Source organism: Cajanus cajan, chromosome 5 (genome assembly GCF_000230855.2).
Source record: "Cajanus cajan strain Asha chromosome 5, NIPB_CcT2T_4, whole genome shotgun sequence".
NCBI classification, from domain to species: domain Eukaryota; kingdom Viridiplantae; phylum Streptophyta; class Magnoliopsida; order Fabales; family Fabaceae; genus Cajanus; species Cajanus cajan.
Window position 1 is genome coordinate 22,120,058 of NC_138521.1, and position 13,944 is coordinate 22,134,001.

Sequence of the window (13,944 nt, forward strand, 5' to 3'; positions counted from 1 at the left end):
TTTGCCCTCTCCAGGGTGGCTGAGTTTGCCCTCTCCAGGGTGAGTTTGTCCTCTCCAGGGTGACTGAGTTTGCCCTCTCCAGGGTGAGTTTGCCCTCTCCAGGGTGACTGAGTTTGCCCTCTCCAGGGTGAGTTTGCCCTCTCCAGGGTGGCTGAGTTTGCCCTCTCCAGGGTGAGTTTGCCCTCTCCAGGGTGAGTTTGCCCTCTCCAGGGTGACTGAGTTTGCCCTCTCCAGGGTGAGTTTGCCCTCTCTAGGGTGGCTGAGTTTGCCCTCTCCAGGGTGAGTTTGTCCTCTCCAGGGTGACTGAGTTTGCCCTCTCCAGGGTGAGTTTGCCCTCTCCAGGGTGACTGAGTTTGCCCTCTCCAGGGTGAGTTTGCCCTCTCCAGGGTGGCTGAGTTTGCCCTCTCCAGGGTGAGTTTGCCCTCTCCAGGGTGACTGAGTTTGCCCTCTCCAGGGTGAGTTTGCCCTCTCCAGGGTGAGTTTGCCCTCTCCAGGGTCTGTGGTTTTCCCTCCCCAGGGTGAGTTTGCCCTCTCCAAGGTCTGCGGTTTGCCCTCCCCAGGGTGAGTTTGCCCTCTCCAGGGTCTGCGGTTTGCCCTCCCCAGGGTGAGTTTGCCCTCTCCAGGGTCTGCGGTTTGCCCTCCCCAGGGTGAGTTTGCCCTCTCCAGGGTCTGCGGTTTGCCCTCCCCAGGGTCTGCGGTTTGCCCTCCCCAGGGTGAGTTTGCCCTCTCCAGGGTCTGCGGTTTGCCCTCCCCAGGGTGAGTTTGCCCTCTCCAGGGTCTGCGGTTTGCCCTCCCCAGGGTGAGTTTGCCCTCTCCAGGGTCTGCGGTTTGCCCTCCCCAGGGTCTGCGGTTTGCCCTCCCCAGGGTGAGTTTGCCCTCTCCAGGGTCTGCGGTTTGCCCTCCCCAGGGTGAGTTTGCCCTCTCCAGGGTCTGCGGTTTGCCCTCCCCAGGGTGAGTTTGCCCTCTCCAGGGTGAGTTTTCCCTCTCCAGGGTCTGCGGTTTGCCCTCCCCAAGGTCTGCCTCCGTGTTCTTGACGACATTGGCAATGTGAGTTTGCCCTCTCCAGGGATCTGTGATGGTTTTGTCTCCACAGTCCACGATGCTGCTTCGACGATCTGTTTTTGATTTTGGTGCCACTGAGGGCTGGATAACGCAGGGATCCGCCTCGGGGATGTGCAGTTACTCATAGGTTCTTGTGTCCCAATTTTGCATTGCGTAATTGGTGCCCATTGAGGAATTTCTGTTTCCTTGGGGTGTAGACACGAAGATGCTCTTTCTGAGATGAGTGGTGCCTTATGACTGGCTGACGTCCTTTCGACGATGGTGGAGTATCCCGGTTATCCTTATTCGGGTGACTCTTTTTGTTTTTCTGGTTTTGTTGCCTCTATGTAGGCTATCATCCGCTGGGGGATTTTGTCGTTTTGTTGTGATTGGCCTCTTCTGTTAGGCGTATCAGCTTGACGTTCAATGATTGGCTGAGAGCCGGATTCCACTTGGGGAATGATTATTGATCTTTTGGATTTTTGATTTTCCTTTTTTGAAGGAATGCCTCTTGTGTAGGCGACTGGGGATTTGAAGTTCTTATGTATCCCAGAGTATTATTTAGAAAGCCTCTTCAGGCTTAGCTTCACTCTTCGTTTGAGTTGGAAAGCTACCTTCCACTGAGGAAGTTTAAGTCCTTTCGACTTGGATATTTTGTTTAGATGATCAAGCCTCCCTTGGGGAATTTTGCTGATCTTGGTTTGATAGCTTTCACTGGGGAATTCGGCCCGTGAGTGGAAGCTGAGATATCTCTGGGGAGTATTATTTCTGCGAGCCTCTCCAGGCTCATTTATTCTGTACAGTTGGGGAGTATTATTTCAGCAAGCCTCTCCAGGCTCAGTTATTCTGAGAGAGTATTATTTCGGCGAGCCTCTCCAGGCTCAATTATTCTGAGAGAGTATTATTTCGGCGAGCCTCTCCAGGCTCAGTTATTCTGAGAGTATTATTTCGGCAAGCCTCTCCAGGCTCAGTTATTCCGCACGAGGCGATTGATTTTCTAAATCTTTTGCCTCTTTTTTGTCGTTTTTGGCTTTTTCTGTATTTTTTGCCTTTTTTGTCATTTTTTGGCTTTTTCTGTATTTTTGCCTTTTCTGTTGATTTGCGGCCTTTTCTGTTGACCGCTGCCATACACAAGCAATTTTTCTATTTTTTCTATTTTATGGAATTGCCTCATGATAAGGTCTTTGAATGTGCAACTAATGTGTGTGTGATGCACAAAAATGCAAGTTAATTTTATTTAATGTTTTTAGAAAAATGAATGGCTCTCCCTATCCTCTTCTTCTTTGGAGGAGTTTCTGTCATAGACGCGAGGGAGGATTTTTGTGAGCCTTTTATGCAGGAGATTATGGATTTTATAGGAACCCCTCCAATTTTCTTTATTGACCGATTATTAAGGAATTTCATACAATTTTTAGAAATACCAATTTAGAGGCATAATCACATGGTCAAGAGAGAAAAGAAATGAATAGATATTTTATTAATATTCACAAGTGTTTTTACAGAAAGATATACAGAAGGAAATTTCTGAAGAATGGCTGGCCTGGGTAGGCTATATACATTGGGCTTAACAATTATATCTGTAATTGTTGCTCTTTACATTCCCCTAGTTGCTTTGGGTGAGATGCCTGAGCCAGGAGCGTAGATGCTGCAAGACGCTTGCTTCTAGAAGATAATCACTTGAACCGCCTTTCGGTTTTCGATTCAAGTGACCGTTGCTTGCTTTGCTTTTACATCTTATTCTTTTGCCCCTAACTTTTGCCTAGGACGTATCCTAGCGGGGATAATTTTGCCTTTGTTTTGCCTAGTACCCTTGTACTGGCGGGCTTTTTGTTTTGCCCTAACTTTTGCCTAGGACGCCCTTTTTGGGTTTTCATCCTAGCGGGCCTATGCAAGCAACGTCTTCAAGCATAGTACTTCTTTACCACGTCAGCGTTGACTGGGTATCGAAGTTCTTTTCCATCCATGTCTGTGAGGATCAATGCTCCTCCTGAGAAGGCTCGTTTTACCACGTATGGTCCTCCGTGATTTGGGGCCCACTTTCCGGTTTTGTCCTTTCGAGTTGGTAGCAATTTCTTCATTACCAACTCTCCCTCATGGTAGACTCGAGGGTGGACTTTCTTGTCAAAAGCCTTTTTGATCTTCCTCTGATAGGCTTGACCATGGCATATGGCGTTCAGCCGTTTTTCTTCAATGAGGTTCAACTGGTCATACCGGCTTTGAACCCATTCTGCTTCGGAAAGTTTTGCTTCCATGATTACCCTTAGGGAAGGTATTTCGACTTCGACGGGTAGCACTGTGATGGAACTAGGTGAGGAGATTGATGATTCCTTCACTTGCTCCATGCTTAGGACCGTGAATGCTATTGAGGTTAAGACTCCAATGACTCTTTGAAGCTCCTTGAAGTGTTCTTCAATGGAGAAGAAGCCTTGAAGTGGCTCGGTTACTCCTTAGCTTGAGGTAGAAGCTTAAGGAACCAAGGTAAGGTTGAAGCACCTTTGGAGAGAACTTAGGAGAGAAAGTTCTCTTCGGTTTTTGTGACTCTTGATTTAGAGAGAAAATTCAGATTTCATTTCTCAAATTGGTCAAAAGTGTTTTACAATCAAAGAATTACAAGTTTATAGGAGTAGGAAACTTAGAGAGCAAGCTAGTCTTGACCATGGTTCACTAGGAACCATGGTTGAGTCTAGATAAACCGTCCAAGGTCAAGAGGCTTGGAGAGCAAGCTTCTCACTTGGCTTGCTTGGTAAGCTAGCCAAGGAGAAGCTTGTGCTTCAAGCTTCCAAGCTTAAGAAACTCCATGAATTTTGTCCAAGTGTGAACACAAGTGTTCACACAAGTGTTCACACAAGTGTGAACACACTTCTAAGGTGGGTGGCTTCTTGGAATTAATTTACTCCTTTTGATTTGAAAATGGTTAATTTGGTTTAGTTAGGTTCATTCAATGGGAATGGAACCTAGCTAAATCAAATCTATGAAAAATTAGGAGTAAAATGAGTCCAATATGAAAAATTTAGCCTAGGACCACCTTTGGCTAAATTGCTAGGAGCACTCTCTAGCTTACTAAGGACACTCTCTAATTTGCTAATGCCACTCCTACTAGAAAACTAAGAAAAGAATATATTTCTAGGTTAGGTTAAATGGAGTCAAAGTGTCCAAGTAACCTACCCTAGAATCATATACAATAGCTACTAAAAAAGGGAAATAAAGTGCCTTACAAATACAAAGGCAAAAATAACCTATACAAAAGAAACTATGTACAAGATATTTACAACATATGAAAAAGGTCTTCAAAATCATCCCATTCCTCTTGGTTCTTTTAATGTATCTCCTCTTGGATTCCTTGGCCTTGGCCATAGTCTATCATCCCCTCCCTCTTGAAAAGGATTTGACCTCAAATCTCGAGGGTCTTCATGATAATCATCCACACCTACAAATATATAATACCATTCATTAGAGGTGATATTGTCAATCAATAAATGTGAAAGGTATATCCTAAGAGGAATCCTTTCATAGAACCTAAAGAAATTGATGATACTAGACCTTCTAAAATAATGAATAGGATTCTCTCCTAAACATAGTCTAGGTATATTACTAAACCCTAAGAAAGTGCTAAAACTAAGACTATAACACACTAAAGACTTAATCCTAAAAACTAGAACATCTTGCCTAAAGTACCCTATGTGGTAACCTAGGCATTTCCTAGAAAATAAGGAAAATACTACTAAGAAATTTCCTAAACAATTTTGGATTATATTATTTGTTGGATAGTTATGAAAAGAATTTGTCACAAAGAACCTTGAAGGTTCAGATGTTATATCCAGCAAATAATATATTCCATAAATTGGGTGCATTACTGACACAACTAAAGTAGGAAAAGTCCTACACAAAGGAAGGCTATCTACCTTGGGCACCACCAAGGAAGTAGCATGAGAAGTGGAACTAAGTGAAGTCCACTTCTCCTTCACCAAATCTTGAAGTTGAGACTCTTTTTCTTTAAAAATAATGGATTTATGAATCTCCTCCTCAAGACTAGTGGCAGAATGAGGGCAAGAGTTAAGATCTTTATGAATAAAGAGAATTTTTTTCATAGGATTTTTAGTACTAAAACAATTCTCTTTAATCACAAATCCTTTAGAGGATATTTCTTCCTCTTTACTCTTCCCTGCACAAAGCTCTTTCTTTTTTTCTATTTCTTCTTTTGTTTTGATTTTCATTTTTCTTCTTCTTTTGTGTTTTCTCATGTCTTCTTTCAATTTTTCTTCTTCTTGTTTAAGAATTCTCAACTTCTCATCTAGGATAGCAAGTTTAGCCTCTCTTTCAATTTTCTCCTTCTATTTTTGAAAGGCCTCTTGCTTCTTCCATAGTTTAAGTGATTTTAGCTCTTTTGTTAAGTAAGAAATGCTTTTAGGAGAGCTATCACTTCCACTATAGTTGGATTGTTGAGACATTTTAAACAACAAGATTTTTTTTTTCTCTTCACACAAAAATAGATTTTAAGAAAATAATATTTTTGAAGTGCTTAGACTTGGCACTTAGAGATCTAAGAGTACAAATTGAACTATGGAGGGAGGTGAGCTACTATCGAGCCACTTAATAACCAAGCCTCTTCAAGTAAAAATCTCTAAACCCCTTTGTACTTTTCCTTGCACAAAATGTTTTCACAAAGTTATTTTCAAAAGAAAAATAACAAGCAAGTGCCTAATGTGTACAATTAAGCAATGCAATCAAGACTTTGGAAACATAAATTTCTTGAAAACATAAATTTCTTGAAAACATAAATTTCTTGAAAACATAAATTGCTTAAAACATAAATGGCAGAAAACATAAATTGCTTGAAAACTTAAATGACTGAAAACATAAACTAGACGTTGAAAGCAAGTAAACCTAAGTGAGAGCTTGAAAGGTACCAAAGACCTTCAAGGACCACTCTCACAAGTACTACACGTGATTAGCTATAAGAGTTCTTAAGGAGAGATGGAGATACACCAAAGGCACTCCAAGGCACTCCTTAACAAAGGCCTTGTACAAAAATTTAGAAAGCAAAATTACAAAGAAAATGAAATTCACTTTTTTCTTCAAATGAAATGCAAATTCACACTCTAAATGAAATGTAAATTCACACTCAAATGAAATTAGTGGCTGCACCTAATTTTAAGAAAAACAAATTAGCCACTAATTAGAAGCAAATGTTAGTCACGGATTTTGTAAGGAGAAGTAGGTTTTAGAATCAAAAATTTCTGTCACTAAAATTTGTTCTAAATTTTCACAAAAAAATTTCACAATTAGCTTTGTTCTTTCTTGCTCCAATTCAGCCACCAACTGCAGCCTCAAAAAGTGTTTCACTCCTCTCTTTAGAAGCAACTTTGATGTTAGTCACTTCTAGGTGTTTCCAAGAGCCTAGCCACCAAGAGAGAACAAACTCCCTAAGCAACCACCAAAGCCTTCAAGTGGATGTCCTTTGCCTTGGCCTCCTACACCTTTCAAGAAGCACTCAACCACCTTCAAGACTGAATATTAGTGCTAAAACTGAAAATGAACAATTTAGAATGGCTACACCAAGTGGTAGAAGAAAATGAGACAAGACTAGAAAGAGTTCCACAAATTGACAAGCAAAAATTAAGGCAAATTTGGAAGCTAGTACACACAAGAGTAACCTAGGAAAGGCACTAGAATGGATTACAAAATTAAAAGCTAAGATTATGAACAAAAACAAGACACAATATGTGGCTGGACCAACACAAAAATGTCACACAAAATAGATCAAAACCGAGAGCAATATTTTCTCAAATTTTCACTCCTTTGGCTTTTCTTTTGCTATTTTCTTTCTTTTTCTTTTGCAAATTATTTTTCACTTATTTTTCTTTGTATGTTCAGGAGTTTCAATGCCTTTTAAGCACTTATATGTCTCGGTTTCAATATAGAAAAACTGCAGCAAAATTAGGACACAAAACAAGAGGTGTTCACATGCAATTTTCAACTAGTGCTACACAATTTTGTACTATTTTTTTGTCAAATTTTTAAGCACTCTTTCTCTTGTTTTTCTAATGCATTTAAGACACTCACACCTCTGTTTTGGTTCTGTTTTAATGTTCAAAAAATTTCAATAAGTTTCAGCCACAACACAAGACACAAGGAAACCTAATAGGAGAGTGTTTATGAACTTTTCTTGACAAAACTTTTAATATGACATAAAGGAAACCTAACTCTAGGAAATTTGCTAGGACTAATAGCAAATTAAGAACTCAATGATGTAAAACAAAAGCACATATGGTGAGGTACAGATTCAATAAGAAAATTCCACAAAATTTCGGACTCAATCAACACAACACAAAAACTAGGTTAAAACAAGCTAGTCTAGGAATCAATGACATTCAAAGGACTACACATGACTCTAGACAAAACATATGATTCAAAAACAAAAACATACACTAAACAAAATCAATGTCCAATCACGGACTCATGTATAGGAATAGAGAAGACTCAAACAAAAATCAAAACGCACAAGTATAGGAACCTAGGCGCACCACAAATTGATTCAAGAATAAGGAACAAGCAAAACTATGAATCAATTACTTCATATGTGACATAAGGATCCATCAACATATTTATTAAAACTAGATCCATGCAGCAACACAAAGAGACATGTAAAAGGAGGAAGATACAACACGGATTCAAGAACAAAAAGTTAGAAACAAAAACCTCAAGAGCACTAGGCTCTAGATACCAAAAATGATGGAACTAGGTGAGGAGATTGATGATTCCTTCACTTGCTCCATGCTTAGGACCGTGAATGCTATTGAGGTTAAGACTCCAATGACTCTTTGAAGCTCCTTGAAGTGTTCTTCAATGGAGAAGAAGCCTTGAAGTGGCTCAGTTACTCCTTAGCTTGAGGTAGAAGCTTAAGGAACCAAGGTAAGGTTGAAGCACCTTTGGAGAGAACTTAGGAGAGAAAGTTCTCTTCGGTTTTTGTGACTCTTGATTTAGAGAGAAAATTCAGATTTCATTTCTCAAATTGGTCAAAAGTGTTTTACAATCAAAGAATTACAAGTTTATAGGAGTAGGAAACTTAGAGAGCAAGCTAGTCTTGACCATGGTTCACTAGGAACCATGGTTGAGTCTAGATAAACCGTCCAAGGTCAAGAGGCTTGGAGAGCAAGCTTCTCACTTGGCTTGCTTGGTAAGCTAGCCAAGGAGAAGCTTGTGCTTCAAGCTTCCAAGCTTAAGAAACTCCATGAATTTTGTCCAAGTGTGAACACAAGTGTTCACACAAGTGTTCACACAAGTGTGAACACACTTCTAAGGTGGGTGGCTTCTTGGAATTAATTTACTCCTTTTGATTTGAAAATGGTTAATTTGGTTTAGTTAGGTTCATTCAATGGGAATGGAACCTAGCTAAATCAAATCTATGAAAAATTAGGAGTAAAATGAGTCCAATATGAAAAATTTAGCCTAGGACCACCTTTGGCTAAATTGCTAGGAGCACTCTCTAGCTTACTAAGGACACTCTCTAATTTGCTAATGCCACTCCTACTAGAAAACTAAGAAAAGAATATATTTCTAGGTTAGGTTAAATGGAGTCAAAGTGTCCAAGTAACCTACCCTAGAATCATATACAATAGCTACTAAAAAAGGGAAATAAAGTGCCTTACAAATACAAAGGCAAAAATAACCTATACAAAAGAAACTATGTACAAGATATTTACAACATATGAAAAAGGTCTTCAAAATCATCCCATTCCTCTTGGTTCTTTTAATGTATCTCCTCTTGGAGAATGGAGTAGCTCTTGTAGATGTGCGTACAGAAGTCCTATAACCATGGAAAGCGAAGGGTAACATCTCGTGCCAGTCTTTAAATGAGACAACCATCTTTTGCACTATTTTCTTGATGTTCTTATTGGTTGTCTCGACTGCCCCATTCATCTTTGGCCGATATGGGGAAGAGTTATGGTGTTGGATCTTGAATTCTTGGCACAGTTCTTCCACCATTTTGTTGTTCAGTTTAGATCCATTATCAGTGATGATTTATTTCTCCGTGCTTCCACTAGATTATTCTAAAATCGTTTGGGTCAAGAGAGAAAAGAAAGGAAAGATATTTTTGTTCTGAAGTTTGTGTTTTAGAGGGGATTTATTTTTCAAAAATGGTTTTTGTAAGAATGTTTGGCCAAGGTAGGCTTATGTGTTTAGGCTTGTTTGATTAAACACTTATGAAGTTAAGAAAATCTTTGTTTATTGACGTTGTGATTTTGACAACTTGGATAGCTTCTCTTGAACCTTTCTTTTTGAATTCGGTTCATGGTACCATCATGGATTTATTTTTGTTTTTTGATTGTCCTTATTTTTGCCTAAAACACCCTTTTGTGGCGTTTTAGCGGACCTTTGTTTTTGTTTATTTTTGTAACCCTAACTTTTGCCTAGGTCACCCTTTCGTGGGATTCCTAGCGGGTCTTTTGCTCTTATTTTTGCGCAGTCCCCTTTTTTGAGTTTCCTGTCGAGCTTCTTTTATTTTGAAAGATTTCTTTTTACCCATGATGGCACTTGTCAAGGCCAAGGGAAGGTGCTCCAAGTTGTCACACACACCTCCACATAAAAATGATGTGGGTTTATTATTATTAAGATGATTTTAACCTCATTCATGTTTATTCAAACAGGGTTAAAAATAATGTGGTTTAGAATTTTATTATAAACAAGAAAAGAAGCAATGAAGAATGATTTTATTATAATCATAGCGGAAACATGTATCCTTATTTCATCACTGATATGGGTCCCAATGTCGACCTCTTATATCTCTCGGCCATGTCCCAAATTCACAGTCTCCAATTTCTCTTGACGAGTTGGAGTAGGCGAGCTTCTCGTTCTAGCAGTCTTTGCAGATCCGGAGAGAGGTCTCCTCATCACTCTCCAACTCAACCCATTCACTTTCGGATCCCGGTCAGAGCGAACAATTACAGACATAATTATTTTATTGGTTCTGTTTAGGTTTAGAATTATTAATGTTAATGAGGAAAGAGAGAAAAGAACAAAAGAGAGAATGATATGTGAAAAATGCCTCTTTATTGATATGTATTAAAAAAAAACTGTAAAACCCTTATTTACATGAAAAGGTTCTCATGATCTCGGGTACTGATCATGAGTCCCTAAAAGAAGAATATGGAGGGGCCCTATCGTGGTTTGTTCTTCTCTCTAATCCTGCTTTGGCCGAGGATTCTTGCTCACGTCGGGCGCTGTCGAATCAAAAGTGATCCACCCGGCATCAATAAGGCTTTGGACCTTGTGTTTGAGAGCTAGGCAGTTCTCTGTTGAATGCCCTGGTGCCCCCGAGTGGTATAGGCATTTATCTTGTGGTTTGTACCACTCGGGATAAGGTGGATCCATCTTCTTTGGTGGAACGTAAGCTAGAAGACGTGCTTCCACTAGCTTCGGCAGGAGATCGCTGTAGGTGGTCGGAAGTTTATCAAACTTCTTCACAGGGGTGAATTGCAATCTTCCTGACTTCGAAGTGGAGGAAGATGAGGAAATGGTTATGGCACTGACTCCTCCCTCCTTCTTCTTCCCAAAGGTCTTCTTAGCTTTAAATGATTGGGAAGGTTTAGCTAGCTTCCCACTTTTCAGCTCTTGTTCCACTCTTCCTCCAACATGATGGGACTCATGGTCACTGTGCTCAGCCCCTTGTATGTTGTGGTGACGCATGAGTTCCATCATTTGCGCCATTTGCTCCTTGAGCTGTGAGAGCTCGGCTGTAAGCTTCTTATATTGTTCCTCCAACGCGTCCATCTTTTTGATTTTCTGTGCGCGCGTGAGGACAGAGAGATGACCAGCCACTTTCTAAAATGAATGTTTAATTAGTTAATTTATGGAATGAATACGCGCTTGACATGAGCTTGATAACCCTCCATTTTTAAGGCGCTGCCTTTTTAAAACAGAGTGTTACTACCCTCCTTGACTTATGATCTCTCCTCAACGGAGAATCTCGATAATTATGGGTCTCTTTTACTCATGTCAAGAGGTATTGGTGAACCTAAAATGCATGGTTTATGAGGATGCATGATGTCTTATTGGTAATGATGCACATGCTCCTCACTTTTATTATATTTTCGCACATGGTCTTTCCTCTCATGTCATGGTTTTTTTCATGCATGGGGATTTATTCTTAGACCTTATCACGAGGTTATTTATTAATGCACAAACAATTGCACATAAGCATTTACACAAACAATTTCACTCATCCACGAACAGTCACGAGCGAATCACGAGGTAGGGGTTTCCTGCAGAAAGGTGCATATTCAAGGTGGTTCTAACTGTTCTCACCGGTCTGAGGCCCCCAAGGTGCCCCCATTATAGGGACCCAATTCCTCTCGTCGTAAGTCGATGGAAAGCTCCAACGCACTGTCGGACTCGAGTTCATGGTTATCACCTTGAGTGATGCTTTCCGACAACGGTCTACGGGCACCTATAGACCCATTCGACAACCGGCCGTACTAACATCCACTCCCTATGGCTTACCACTCATGCCCCCGGGTATAGAGGGAACTGTTGTGTGCAAAGGTTTGTGTGCAGTTTGTATTTCAAACAATTGCGGAAAATTAAACAAACAACAGTTATTAAAGCCAAATAGATAAACATGTTATCATACAAGCAAGGGGTAATGAAGTAATTTTAACTATTATTTGTTAAAAATAATCTGTCACTAAATGGGACTGACTCTCGAGGCTTCCCCAGTGGAGTCGCCATCTGTCGCCACCGGCCCGAAACGGGCTTTCGGCATTCGCGAAGGATGGTTGGACTCTTTTATTTGTTTAAAAATATGGATTGCTAGAATGACTTATTCTCAAACTGAGACCTCGTCAAACGAGCAATTTTATTAAAAGGCTCACCAATCCATGTTAATCCCAAGCGGGACCCTCCATGGATTAGCGGTTTTCATAAAAAGGAAGGGTTCATGGAGTCGCCACCAATGTTTTACTCAAAACATTGGAAAAAGAAGTTTAAGGCAATCGATTCAAAAATCGACTTCGGCCATGACAACCAGAGTCGGGTAAGGGAGTCGGTTACGCGTGGGGAAGGTGTTAGCACCCCACAGCGCCCCTTTCGGGTTCCCTATGACAGATTATTTAAAAATAATAGTGCGAAATTACTAAATTACCCCTATTTATTCTAAGCAATTATAAATTAACTATCTACATGATGACAGTTTAAATATGTACACACAGAAAGCGGTAAAAGAAGGGACTTTAAAGAGATAAACCTTTGAAGCGTGCTTTCTTATATATCTTGACAGAAATTGGGAAGCGTTTTGGCGTTCCCTCCCTCTACAAAACCGCTCGCTCCCTCCTATAAAATTTTAACTATGGAAATCCGGAGGATTTCCCTTCGACTAGGTTCGAGACTCAAGCAAATGGCTCGTGACTCAAGAACTTCATCGGATCAACTCTCCGAGTGATTTCTAGGCAGAGCACTGCTCAAAAAAACCCAGAATACTCAAGAAGAGGGTTAAAACTCAGTGAAAAAGTGTAGAATGACGTCCAATTGACGTCATATTTATAGGGATGAGGCGCAATACGGCCTCTGGGGGTCAATACGGTCCGTATTGAAGTTTTGAACTACAATACGGCCGTATTGAATTCAATACGGCCGTATTGAAGTTCAAAAAACCTCAATACGGCCGTATTGAAGTTCAGTGCAGCCGTATTGAAGTTCAGTGCAGCCGTATTGAATTCAATGCAGCCGTATTGAAGTTCAGAAACTTCAATACGGCCGTATTGAGTTCAGTGCGGCCGTATTGTAGTTTAAAATGTTCAATACGGCCGTACTGAACTTTTGGGAGGCCGTATTGGGCTTCATTCCCTCCACTTTCTTATTTTTTGCTATTCTAAGACCTCTAAACCTACAGATTGTCATCCTAGGGTCTTCCAGGGTCTTCCAGGAGTCCTTCCGGCTGACTTTCCTTTGGTCTTCAAGAGTCTTCAAGCTTTATTTCCTACCCGGACAATTTTAGGGGTCTACACCGATACCTTGACAGGACGAAGCGCGTGCCTAGCTAGACCTCAAACGGATGAGAAAGAGACCGAGATCTCATTTAGACGAAGCCTGGACTGAAACCTTGGGTGGGTGAGGTCTACACCGAGGCCTTGAGCAGTTGGGGCCTACGCCGAGGCCTTGGGTGGATGAGGCCGATCACAGAGGAGTCATTGACTCCTACACCGAGGCCTTGGGTGGATGAGGCCTATACCGAGACCTTGAGACGTTAAATACTATGCCGAGGCCGTGGCCTTAAGCAGTTGATGCCTATGCCGAGGCCTTGGCCTTGAGCAGTTGGAGCCTACGCCGAGGCCTTGGCCTTGAGCAGTTGGAGCCTACACCGAGGCCTTGGGTGGGTGAGGCCAATCAGAGGCCGAGTCGTTGACGACTACGCCGAGGCCTTGGCCTTGAGCAGTTGGAGCCTACGCTGAGGCCTTGGGTGGGTGAGGCCAATCAGAGGCCTTGAGTCGTTGACGACTACGCCGAGGCCTTGGCCTTGAGCAGGTGGAGCCTACCTCGAGGCCTCGGTGGGTGTGGCTTGCCACATTGGCCCTAGCGGTTACAGGTCCAACGGTTATTAGATCTGGATCGTTGGATGATGCAGATCGGACGGTCGCGGTTTGGGGATGTCTTTTCACCTCCCCCATTTACCTTGCCTATAAATAGGGGTTGGGGCGCGTGGAAATTTACTTGCTGTAAATTTCCCGAGCTCTCTCGAAATCAAAATCAAATTCGTCTGAAACCACCGATCAAGGTAAATTTTGTATTCTTTTTTTTTAATAATAAATGGATAGGGGTTATTCCTCGGCCAGGAGCTGGACGTCGTCAGAGCCGTTGGGTGCCGCGTCGGATAAAGAGGGGTCGTCTTCAAGTGAAATTTCAAGGTTG